Source organism: Strix uralensis, chromosome 12, assembly GCF_047716275.1.
Source record: "Strix uralensis isolate ZFMK-TIS-50842 chromosome 12, bStrUra1, whole genome shotgun sequence".
NCBI classification, from domain to species: Eukaryota; Metazoa; Chordata; class Aves; order Strigiformes; family Strigidae; genus Strix; species Strix uralensis.
In genome coordinates, this window is record NC_133983.1 from 19475984 (window position 1) to 19487716 (window position 11733).

General features: G+C 37.8%; 1 long non-coding RNA gene across 1 annotated transcript in view; it reads right to left on the reverse strand.

Moving 5' to 3' along the window:
• LOC141948923 (uncharacterized) overlaps positions 1 to 797 on the reverse strand; it is a 229316-nt gene extending 228519 nt beyond the window's left edge. Inside the window, exon 1 of the long non-coding RNA XR_012630594.1 lies at positions 775 to 797. This is a non-coding gene — a long non-coding RNA (uncharacterized LOC141948923). The remainder of the gene's footprint in view (positions 1 to 774) is intronic.
• Between the last annotated feature and the right edge of the window lie 10936 nt (positions 798 to 11733).

Consider the following 11733-nt stretch of genomic DNA (forward strand, 5'->3'; position numbering starts at 1 on the left):
CCAAACTGCGCTGCTCTGCAATGTACTGCAATGCTTCTTTTTCCTAAAAGCAGCCACTCCATTCAACTCACAGCCCATTTTATTCATGCCCCTGCTACCGCTATTTTCCTCCAGGAGAGCAGAGCTCCTGGAGTACATTTGCGTATTCAATCCAAGCAGAATTTCCACAATGAGGGAACCACAGTGAAGGAGAGGGAATAGTAGGTGGGTGTCAAAGGAAACCAAAGAGCTATCTTGAATGCACACTGAGGACAGGAAATGGGAGTTGGCTGTTCCTCAGCTACGAGACCCCTTTCATGACACAGTGGTGAGAAGGAAATTAAATGAGTGTCAGAGGGAAAGGAACATGGTACTGGGACCCAAAATTAAATGACATTATTGGAAATTCCACTAAGTGAATGGGATCAAGAAATCAACCCGGTGAGAGCATAGGAGTCTCTGAGGAATCAGGGACAAGGCTGATTTAGCTAGAAAGCCAGTAAAAAAAAGCTCCAAGACAAATTCAAAAGAGAACAGGCAGAGTGGTAAGAGTTTCTAGATGCTGGTGTGCACCACATGTAGTGGTATCAATGAAAACACTGAGTGCTTTGAAATGCTGAATCACCTGTGATGGACAAGGTGAGAGTCCCATGCTATTTATTTCAAAAGGAAATAGAAAAGGAACAACTAAATATAAAGTTAGAACTAAACTGTGGGTAAATATTGGCTTCAAAAAATTAAATCTATTCATAGACACATCACACTGTGATTTCTAGATACTTATCAGGTCTGTACCTGAATGTCCAGCCAGGCTCTCCCAACCGAATCTCTGCAACTCCAGCGCTTGAGGTAGGTGAGTTCCTACAGAACAGAAGGGAAAACAAAATAAATCTTTCATTTTTATTCATTTATTTCAGCCTTACTCAGTTCTTTAAACACCCATGATTGAAACTCCTCACAATCACTTAAATTCAAGTAGCAAGAAAATGATACTTCTGATTAGAAAACTAAATTGAAATATAATTAAAATAATTAAATGGGAAAACATGTATTAACTATCGTTATTTTTTACATGGGAAAAATCAGGGCCACCTGAGAACTAGTGTATCCAGACATTCAAAATGCATCATTTCTCCAAGCCAGGAATGTCAAAAATAATCTCCCCACATATTCAGCTACACAGACTTTTATATAAATCACTGAAGATATCACCCTAAGGGAACTGAGGATGACTTGCCAATTTCATTCTGGGGGCTCGCAACAAAAGTCTCTCAAAACAAATTTTGTCAAATCGTAAGATCAAGGGATGTTTTGAAAAAGGAGAGTATTTTGCTGTATTCTTCTCTTTCCACTTGTGCCAAAAGAGATTTCCAGAGATTACAAGTTAGATAAATTGTTGCACCTGAATTGATTACTAACACAAATGCCCTTTGAATTAATCCAACCCATGACAACTAAATCAAGTAATTTTGCTATTCACACAGAGTGACAGATGCATGGACTAAATCAGGAATCGGATTATCCAGTGAAACATTGTGCTATCAAATCAAAGCAAACAGGTTTTATTACACACACTATAAGAAAAGCCAAACTACTTCAGCTAACAAGTTTTAAAGGACTGATTTTCAGGATGCTAACACATGTTAACACCAGAATAAGCAGCCTAAGAGTAACTCAACATGCCAAATAGCAGAATGGGGGAATTTACCACAGTGCATCACTAAGTGAGGAACAAGCACTCAGCAAAGGCTCCCAAACAAATGCCACTGAACTTTCAAACAAATCTGCTCTGACTGCAGTGCAACTTTCTGTGATTACTTTCCATGAATATTGTATCAAATGAAGATTGCTCAGTAGAACACTGAATTTTAAAAGAATGTTGCACAGTATCTGAGGAAAGTGAACTATGAATTTTTAATTTAAGTATTCACATCAGAAACAAGTCTCTCAAATTTTTTCAGTCTTCCAGTCAGATAGACATTTGGTGTGACCTCTGAGTGCAAGTAATACAGTTTTAATTTCAAATACCAAATAAGAACAATGAATCCTGACAAGCATCAGACCAAGAATTAATGAGACATGACTTGCGTTTTTCCTGAAAGTAAAATATTGGAATTATACTTTTAATGGCATAGTATTTTTTAATCTTTTTATTTAGTTTTCAGAAGAAAAAAATACAAAGAGAATTAAAATTCTATCCTCCACTGTCATCCACATGTAGCAATTTATGCAACTCCAACCCACTCTAACTCCTACTTACACCAAAAGAAGTTGATCCAGCTGATTGAAGCCAGCTGACTGAAGAGGAGGGGGATCCAGCTGATAGCATTCTTGGAGAAATAACAGAACTGCAGCTCCTCAGCTAAATCCAGTAACAGGGATTTTTCTCATTCTACTGAGTCACAAATGGTGTCCAAAGTTCACTAGGCCTTAATAAATCCTACTGAGTCATAAACTTACATGATAGCAAGTGTATCAATTTTTCCTCGTTTTGAACTTCGCAAGTTATTTTTCAACAGAAAATTATTGTGTATCATACACTACAAAAAAAAATATATTAACCAGATGTTGCTTAGTACTTCCCAAACAATTCACATTTTAGGTTATACCACAGAGAAGTTTCAGCTGAAGAAGAATTTAATAAAGAATGCTAAGCATCTAAAACTAGGAAGTTATTACAAAAGCATCAATGAGGCACTGGAGAGAGTCATTACTAATTAAGAAAATAATTAAGAGAACGTGTGCAGGACATAATTCTGTTTCCATACTGTACAAGTGATACAAGAACATATTATAAGCTTGATACCACTCCTGTTAATAATAATGGCTTACTATTTTATCTTGCACAACCAAGACCATTAAGTTCCTGTAGAGCTCACGGAAAGTGCTCTCCTCCAAAGTCAAGATGACAAGAAAAAGGACAAGAGGAGAAGAGGAAAAGGTATTCCTTTTTTGGCTGTTTTGATTTTATTAATATATTTTTGCTCTCTACTTTTAACTACCAAGTAGATTTCCATGTAATGGGAGGGGGGCAGGAATCCCATTACAGCCACTGGGAACGTATCGATGACCTCAGGTGAATCACAGTCCCACCATACATTGATATCCTGGGTGGCAGCTCTAGTTAAGCGCAGGTTACAAGGATGCAAACAGACACATATGAGCAATCACCACCTATGCTTTAAACAGCTCAGACTAAGCCCACTTTCACGGTGAAGCTCTTCTTGCAGAGGTTATGCTGAGCTGGTAAGCCCTACTCCACATCACTCTAGAGAAGTGATTCTCGTGCCCTAGTGAGGCAGAACAGCATATTTTAAATAAAGCATGGGGCCAAGTTAAATTTTGAAGCTGTGCTTCCAAAATAATGCTCTCTGAAGACAACAGTCGCATGGCAAGGGGAGAAGGGAAAGTTAACAGCAACTCTGGCCAGGCTAAGTTAAAGCCAAAGGGGTATCAGCTGCAAAAAAAGACCAAAAACCACTGCGACAAAATATGTGGAAAATCTAGGCCAGAACAAGGGGGAAAATTAATTATCCATGTGCTGATCCTCATAAACTCAGCCCATTCTTCAAGTCTGGGCTCCTACAGGTGCTGGTAAGTTGGACAGTAGCTTTTACATGTTTTAGTGATTAAAAAATTAGATGGATTGTCAGTGGCTGGACAGGTATGAATCAGCCCGTAAACACCAAGAAAAAGTCCTAGTGAAAACTGCATATTCTACCAGGCTTCAAGATTATTTAACATATCAAGACATATGTCATAGGCTTCCAGATTAAAGCTTTCATGACCTTTGCTAAATACCATCTTTTGTTCTCTTCCTTTATTCATGTGGTGACCCATGAAAACATCAAACTCTTCTTTCAGAAACAGCAAGTGCATAATACTTGCTTTCCATTGCCATGCATGTCTTCTTTCACTGTCACTCTTAAATAAATAAATCATCTTTCTCTTCCTCAATCCCCTACAATATATACCCTGAAAAAATGTTTGCTAAGAGCTACAATAGTCAGACCCATTTCATGCTAATATTTCATGCTCTGATTATCTTTTTTCCAATGCATTACCTTTAAAAAAAATTTACCTGTTCAACAATACTATATACAGTTCATTTCTGTCCTGTGAATGTTTTGTGCTTATTCATGATACTGTTCTTTATTTCTTTGGTTGATGACACTTCATCTGTCACCTCATCTGTCATTTACATCTCATTAATATCAATTGTGCCCTCAGGGATCAGTTTTGTCATCAGAAAATGGCACAGAGGGTCTGCAAATGGAAGAAATACCAAGAATCAGTGCCAAAAATAGTAGAGACATCTCATCTCTCTCTTTCAGACCCCACAGATGCTCCTGTATATAATCACAGCACGTTGATGTTGTTCTAGTCACTAAGGTATAAGGAAGTTGTATTTAATGATCACATTGTTTTTATTGGAAAATTAGCTAGCTAGCAGAACAGCAAGCTGCCACTGACTGCAACCCGCAGTTTCCTGCTGCCCAGGACCTTGCCTACACTGAAATAGCAGGTACTGAAGACAAGGCTTGATGATTCAACCTGGGAGAGAAGCACCAGGACAGAACCACTGGGTATACTTTTTAGGTCTTCATTTCCCAAGAAAAGCTGAGTGGCATGTGATGTAGGTAAATGCTTATCATGCCAGTAAGGGTAGGTAGAAATACCATTTCTCTGAGTACCCCACACACACTTTTCATTTTTACAAACCATCAAAGTCTCTACGTTGTTATATAGTGATGCTCTTTGGAAAGAAACTAAAAAATACTCGTCCAACCACACCATTACAGCAGTGCTGCCAATCCCACCCACTGAAAAAAAGTATGAGACGGGCTGCCAGGACCATCAGACTGGCTTAAGTCTCATGACAGATGTCTGATGGGTTGAACACTGGAAGTTTTTCTACAGAAGAACTTAGCAAACTTTCCTGTAGATGACAGCTTTGGGTTTTTTATATCTGTAATAACTTCGGAAGATGGGGATTTAAGAAAACACTGTGAAACACCTGATAAAACTTTGCAGCCTGCTGGGTTGTCATACTTGCAGGCTCTTGAGTGTATTCTGCTGTGCAGCAGTAGATCTATCAGCATGTTCAGCTCCTTCTTTCTGCTGATTTCTATTGTTACATAGATCACAGATGATTTTCTGTTTCTCTCTGACCCTCTTCTTGGAAGCAAGTAATTCTTGCCTTTTCAAGCAACTACCAGTTGCCTTTTCTGTGATTAAACAGCTCATTCACCATATGTATTAAAAATTCCATCAGCTTTCACCCAAAGACATTTTTTTACAAAATACACATTGAGGTTCATTATATGGACATTTTAAAAGTTCTGACACTATTTAGTCGTTCTTTCCTAAGATAGCTAATTCCCCAATGAATGTCCATAAATGTGGCACTTGTAGGCCCCTGTGAAAATCACAGCTGTAATGGCAAAACTTTATGTTCTATCAAATCTACTGTAGTGCCACTCTCATTTCAAGTTGGACAATGATGCGCTTACTATAGCCACATAATAAAACAACTTTTAAACTATTTACCTGCTTGGTTCATTTACTCGCAATTATATTTAGGAAAATATCTTGTAGAGTTGGCTGCTCAGTCACTCACCTCTACATCTTATTAGTCTTAGCACTGGAATCCACTGATTCACAAGTACTGCTGAACAGCATTCTGTACAGACATATGCCTTACTGCACAAAAATGAACTTAGACCCTATTTTATTGCAAATAATGTCTACCAGACTTTCCAAGAGGTATGTATTTCATACATCCTCCACTACACCCCCAAAACCTTTATCCTAATTTCAGTCGCCAGCTTCTGATGTCTTCATATATCACATCTAGTGATCTAGGCATCTAGTCTGCCTCATCTTTTCCACTTCAGTGGCTGCATATCTCATTGTACCGTTGCAGTTTATCCATGAGGCCCACACCTTCCATGCTGCAACATCAAGATGACCGCTCATCCAGATAATCCTGGTCAGTACTGTCACAGATTTGACAACAGACGACTGTACCTGTCACATTAGATAAGCTATCCCATTTGCTTCACATTAAACAGCAGGGCAATACATAGATATCATCTGTCACACGAGAACCTTGGTGAAAAGACAGCTCTATGACACACAAAAACCATGAAGAGCAGAAAAAGCCCAGCAGCTGGAGGAACTGTATTTTAATATTTAAAAGATTCCCCTTCTGAATGAAAATTAATTACAAGGCAAATCACACACATGCATATAGATGAAGTCACTTTACTAAGAGATGGCCTATTCTTACCCTTGATCTCTATCAGCCATCTTGTTTCCATCAGAAATGCTCTTAATATGATAAGAAGTTCAAAAAACGCAAGGAATTAGACACAAATCTTCAGCCAACTGACAGGCTGTGCTCCTTACATGACATGAAACTGGAATGAGAAGGTTTGAAAGTCTGTAAGCATAATCAGGGGAAAGATGCATTAGAAACACTCTCCAAAATATGAACATTTTAAGTGTCTCTTTATTCACCTTTGCAGGAAAGAAACTGTATGGAGGTCACACCATTTATGATGTTTTATCCAAACAGACTGATGTGAATGGCCTATATGTAAATTGTCATCAAGTTGCAGCTTTTCATTACCTAAGTAGACAGTATCCTATTACCCTAGCCTCTGGAAACACAGGAGCTCTTCCAGCAAAAGTCATTGCAACAAATTCCTGAAATAAACTGGCAAAGGCAACCAGGAAGGGTGATGGACATCTTATCAAACGATGAGTATTTGTACAGCAGTAACAACTCATCTATGTAACTTTACTGATTTAACTTTGATTTTGTTTTGATATTTTAAAACTGATTTATGGTGTGATATATATGGATTATTATCAAATTCCAAATGAGGTGTAAAAATCATTCCTTGTGTGCAAGCAGCAGTGAATTTGGGATATTTATTCTACGCTTAGGAGACCTTACTGTATAAACTCACCTCTACTACATGATCCGTTCATGTGAAGGGTCATATAAGGGAAGTTTACAGTCAATTAGTAAGGGTAGTGATTATTAAGGTCTGGTGGCACTGTACTTTTGGTTGAAAATCTAGAAATCAAGTTCTTTTTTAGAAAGCAAAACCTGTAAAGGTCTCAACATCACTACGTTTTTTCAAAACTCTTCAGGGTGAATTTGGCCTGCAGTCCATAGACAATTCCACTCCAGCTCTGTAATCAGAGGCTGCAGGATCTCAGATTTTATGACTGATCCAAAACTGCATGTATCAGTTTACATGGCTGATAATACCATGAGAATTTATGGCTCAGAATATTAAATATTCTTCAAAGAGAAGTTAGTTAGAACATGACAGATTTGTTATCTTCTTTCTCTCTACCCTGATCACTAAAAATGTAGACTTTTTGTCAAAAAAATTAGAACTCTCAAGTTATTTCCTTAATTCTGTGTTTTGAAAATTTTGATCTCAATTATTTTACTGTATTAAAAACTTAAAATTTTCACTTAATAAAAACTTCAATTTTATATCTAGAAAAGTTTTTCATATAAAATTTTCAAGAAGCACTTTCAAGCTTAAGTGTATATTCACTTGATAATGAGGATAAAAACAACCAAATAAGTCCTAGAACAACAGCCTAAATTTAAGAAGAAAGTGCAATCTTCAACCCAGATTGCAGCAGCTTGCTTCAAACCAAATGTGAGTTACTAGCTTAAGTGAAGTTCTGTCTTACCACATCTGAAATGCTTTTCCATTCGTGCTATGCAGATTATTAGCAATCATATATTTGACTGGAGTATGTACATACACAAAGTCACTTAGCTTTTAACCCAAGCAATAATATGATCTCAGCAGGAAGCTGGGAGGATAGCAATGTTCGAGATCCTGCAGCATCCATATATTATAGCAGCAAGAGTAATACAAGAATCTTAATAGAATTTTCTGCCTACCACCAACATATTTACCCATTAACTCTGGGAATGCAGTGAGTCCCACAGGTAAAGGGCAACATTTTCAAAACCCTCAAAGTGGTTTAGGAATTCCCACAGGATTTGGGCTGAGTCACTAAGGAGTGTTAAAAATTGCATACAAAAAAATTTAGCCCAGGAGCTTGTTTCCCACACAAAGGACTTTAAGCTGGGTTCCAGCCCAGGAAAGACCAGAGACAGACAGGAGTACGTCTCTTGGGAGGGAAGTGGTGACTCTCAGAAGAGAAGTGCTTAGATTAACTGAAAGATACTGTTGCCCAGCTCCAGAACGCAGAGAGAGGCAGCTGGAGTATTCAGCTGCGTTGTCCTGCTCAGCTAATGCAGTTCTTCCTGCAGTGGCCACAGCGCTCATTGTTTTTCAATGCCTGGAAGCAAGATCAGCCGATGTAGCTGCTCTTTCAACAGCCCTTTAAAATGGGTCTGTTATTTTGTTTGTGCAAATACCAAAATCATGCATATGTATCATGACTCTAGGTGTGCTAATGACCAGCTAGATACTAATAACTGTGATCAATCGTAGATGCAGTAGAAAACTAGATCTAGATGATGGAATTCACAGTTAAAAGTGAGTATCTGAACAAGGGTTGTTTTTTGCTTTGATTTGGTATTTTGCTTAATCTTAAGAGATTAGTGTCCCCTTCTGTGAATTAGGAATGTTCTGGGATATATCTGTGATGGTAGTTATTACCTGCTCTACGGGAGAACTGTCAGATTTAATCAGTTTATACTTAAATGTTCTAGAGATGGAAATTGTATGTCAGGCAAAAGTACGACTATTGCTTAAGTACTATAAAGCAGGTGCATCATTTCAAACCTCAGGTGACTAGAAAAGAGGCACTGTATAAAGTGTAATACAAACATTTCATGGTTGGGGCTTCTGCTGCCATGCTGTTGTTATTATTTTCTTTCATTATTTAAATTCAGTGATGATAAAAAGTCAGCTCATACTGGAAATTACTGCTAAATATTTTAGGAACTTCACGTTTTTTTCTCTTTTTTTGCTCCTTTGTTTATGTACTTGAAGTAACAGATTGTTTTTTAAAAGGATGGATTCATTTTTAAATATGAATCACACAGTAATCTTACAAGGGAGAAGAGGAATTAGTCATAAAAACAATTGTGTATTTAAGCACAGAAGAATGTGTAGAGCAGGATAGTGGGGGGTGGGAGGCTGAGATAGACACAAAGCTGCCATAGCTATTTTAATCAGCAAAAATAATACCGTAGTGGAAAAAAATGCTAAACCAGCTTCATAGCCAGCAGAGGGAGCCAGGAAAAGCCCTTAGTATCCAGAGTTAGAGAATAAAGACAAATTAAAACAGATGCATCGTTTTTCGCATCTTTTCTCCCATCTCTTTGTTGAAAGTGACACAGTCTTGGATTCTTGATACAGATTATTCATTTCCACTACTGCAGAGGCATACTAAATGCAATGAAGTATCTTTAAATGTTTCAGACTTACTTTCCATCAGAGACCAACAGGATTTATACAATTTGTAGAGAAAATGGAGAGCTCTGCATGGACTTGGATGACTTGCCTGCTGTGCACTTCAATCCTGGTACCAGAGACAAAAGTCCTCCTGCAGTATTCTGCAGAGCTGAGCCACAAAGAGGATGCATGCACTGATCCATGGCTCATGCTTCTCCCAAAATACTTATCCATAGATGATTACCCCTGAATCAAATAACCGAGACACTGATACTGCACCTGAGCGGAGAAATGACTAATACTGGATTAGCTATGGACTCAGACATTGCTGCTATTCATCAAATAGGACAGCAGACAATTTGAAGCCTTATTCAGCCAGCAACATAAATGACTGAAGAAGTTACTGGATAGATTAATAATATCACATAAATCAACTCTTTTTCTAAGCGAACAGACTAGATCACCATGGGTTGTAGAAAAACCCAGCAACGCTTCTTTCACTGCAAGTTGTCTTATCTACACAGTTCTGAAAATCTGAGCCAGAGCTGGGCAAATGCTCCTTTACAACAAAATCCAGAAAACTTCTGGGTGGGGGGGGGGTTTCGGTCCCTACGTTACATCACTTCGACATTTTTTTAGGTGCTCATTTTGGGTCCTGCTCTTCAGCTACAAAATCACATAGGTAACTTTATTTAAGTGACTAATCCAGAGTCTGAACGGTCTGCTCTTTCCAAGAGGTGCCCCAGCACTTTCTGCAAGTAGGAAGCAAGACTGACTTTGGGCAAATTGTACATAACTCCTTTTATCCCATAAGCAAAATACTTGTTCTAGAACATCTTAATTTTCATTTAGACCATCAGAGTAAATCCACTAGTTCCAGTTTCACTATTTCTTTGTCTTGGTTGGTCAAAGACGTATGGTTTTACAGGGAACAAGTGATGTCACAGGCATTCTTCAAATTAAGTTTTCCAGGGTTTTGAAAACAGATCTTTTGTCTAACACCGACAGAAAGCTATATTCACATTCATAACCCTACAAGTTTATAAAAATCATTTGAAACATACCATAATGTTCAGGATAGCATCACCTGACTTATGCCATCTGAAGGACTTTGATCAACATTAGGCACTTACAATGCATTGGCTATAGTGAGCCGTGGACCAGGATTTTTTTGGAAACTATTATCTTGTAAACAACTCTGAAGTGCAACTAGAATCAAGGAAATGTCAGTCTATTCATGAACCGGCTATTAACAGAAAAAGTTTATATTTATGGTTAATAAAACCCAACTCCTCCTAAACTGATCATATTCTTCTGTGCCCTTTAAACTGCCAGGATGAAAAGTAGAAACAGGCATTTAAAAAGTCTGTAACTCGGTCATGAGTGCACTTAGGACAAAAATGACTTGCTGAAGCTTACGTCATGTGCTATTATTTTCCACTATGACACAGAATCATAGTTGTTTGGCCCATAACAGTGATATGCAAGCATCTTCTGTCCCAAGCATTTGCTCTGTTGCAAGGAATACAGAGCACATTATGTTCTCAACTCTCAGAGCAAGGATAGGGGAGTATTCTGCTGGCTGAGTGGAAAAGAAAGGAACAGAACTATCATCAGTAGCTTGTATTTATGTAGAGTCTTCTTCTGTAATGATATAAATGTTGCGCGTTCAGCTGCACACTTTGGATTGCAAATGATGCTTGATCTGCCAGACTTATCCTGACGCAAACGTATTTCACTTAGCCCTTGCTGTCACATATTATTATTTCCCTTTGTTTTTTTCCTGAATATTACCTAAAAGTCTTGTAAGAATACTTTACAACACCGTAAAAATGGTGATAAAACTCAATTATAAGGAAATACTTAGCAAACAGGTCTGAACTTCTTTTTTTATGAATTCAATGATTATAATAGCTCTGGTGTTTTTCCCTTTTGCAAAGTGTGTACTTGTTCCCAAGAGATACTGATATATGTGCCTTACCAATGTTCTTTATCTTAAAAATAGCATTAGTAACACACAATATAGCAGTTGCTTTGGTAACTGATTTCTTCCCCTTTTAAAGGCTGAATAAATAGTTGTGTAATACACATGTAAATTATCAGTGTGTATGTGATTGTATTGGGTCCGAAGCAACTTTTATACCATCATTTTCTCTGTGTTTCATGAAATGCATAAATGTTGAGGTATGACATGCTTACTAAGTAAATAACTTGGGTCAACATGGCATGTGGTGATTAAAGGAGAGTATTTGGAAAACTATGATTTTGAGTAGAAACTGCAAAATTAACAAGTGTTGTAGGAAATAAAACTCCAACTAGTTTCACTCTAGTGGTAATCTTCACC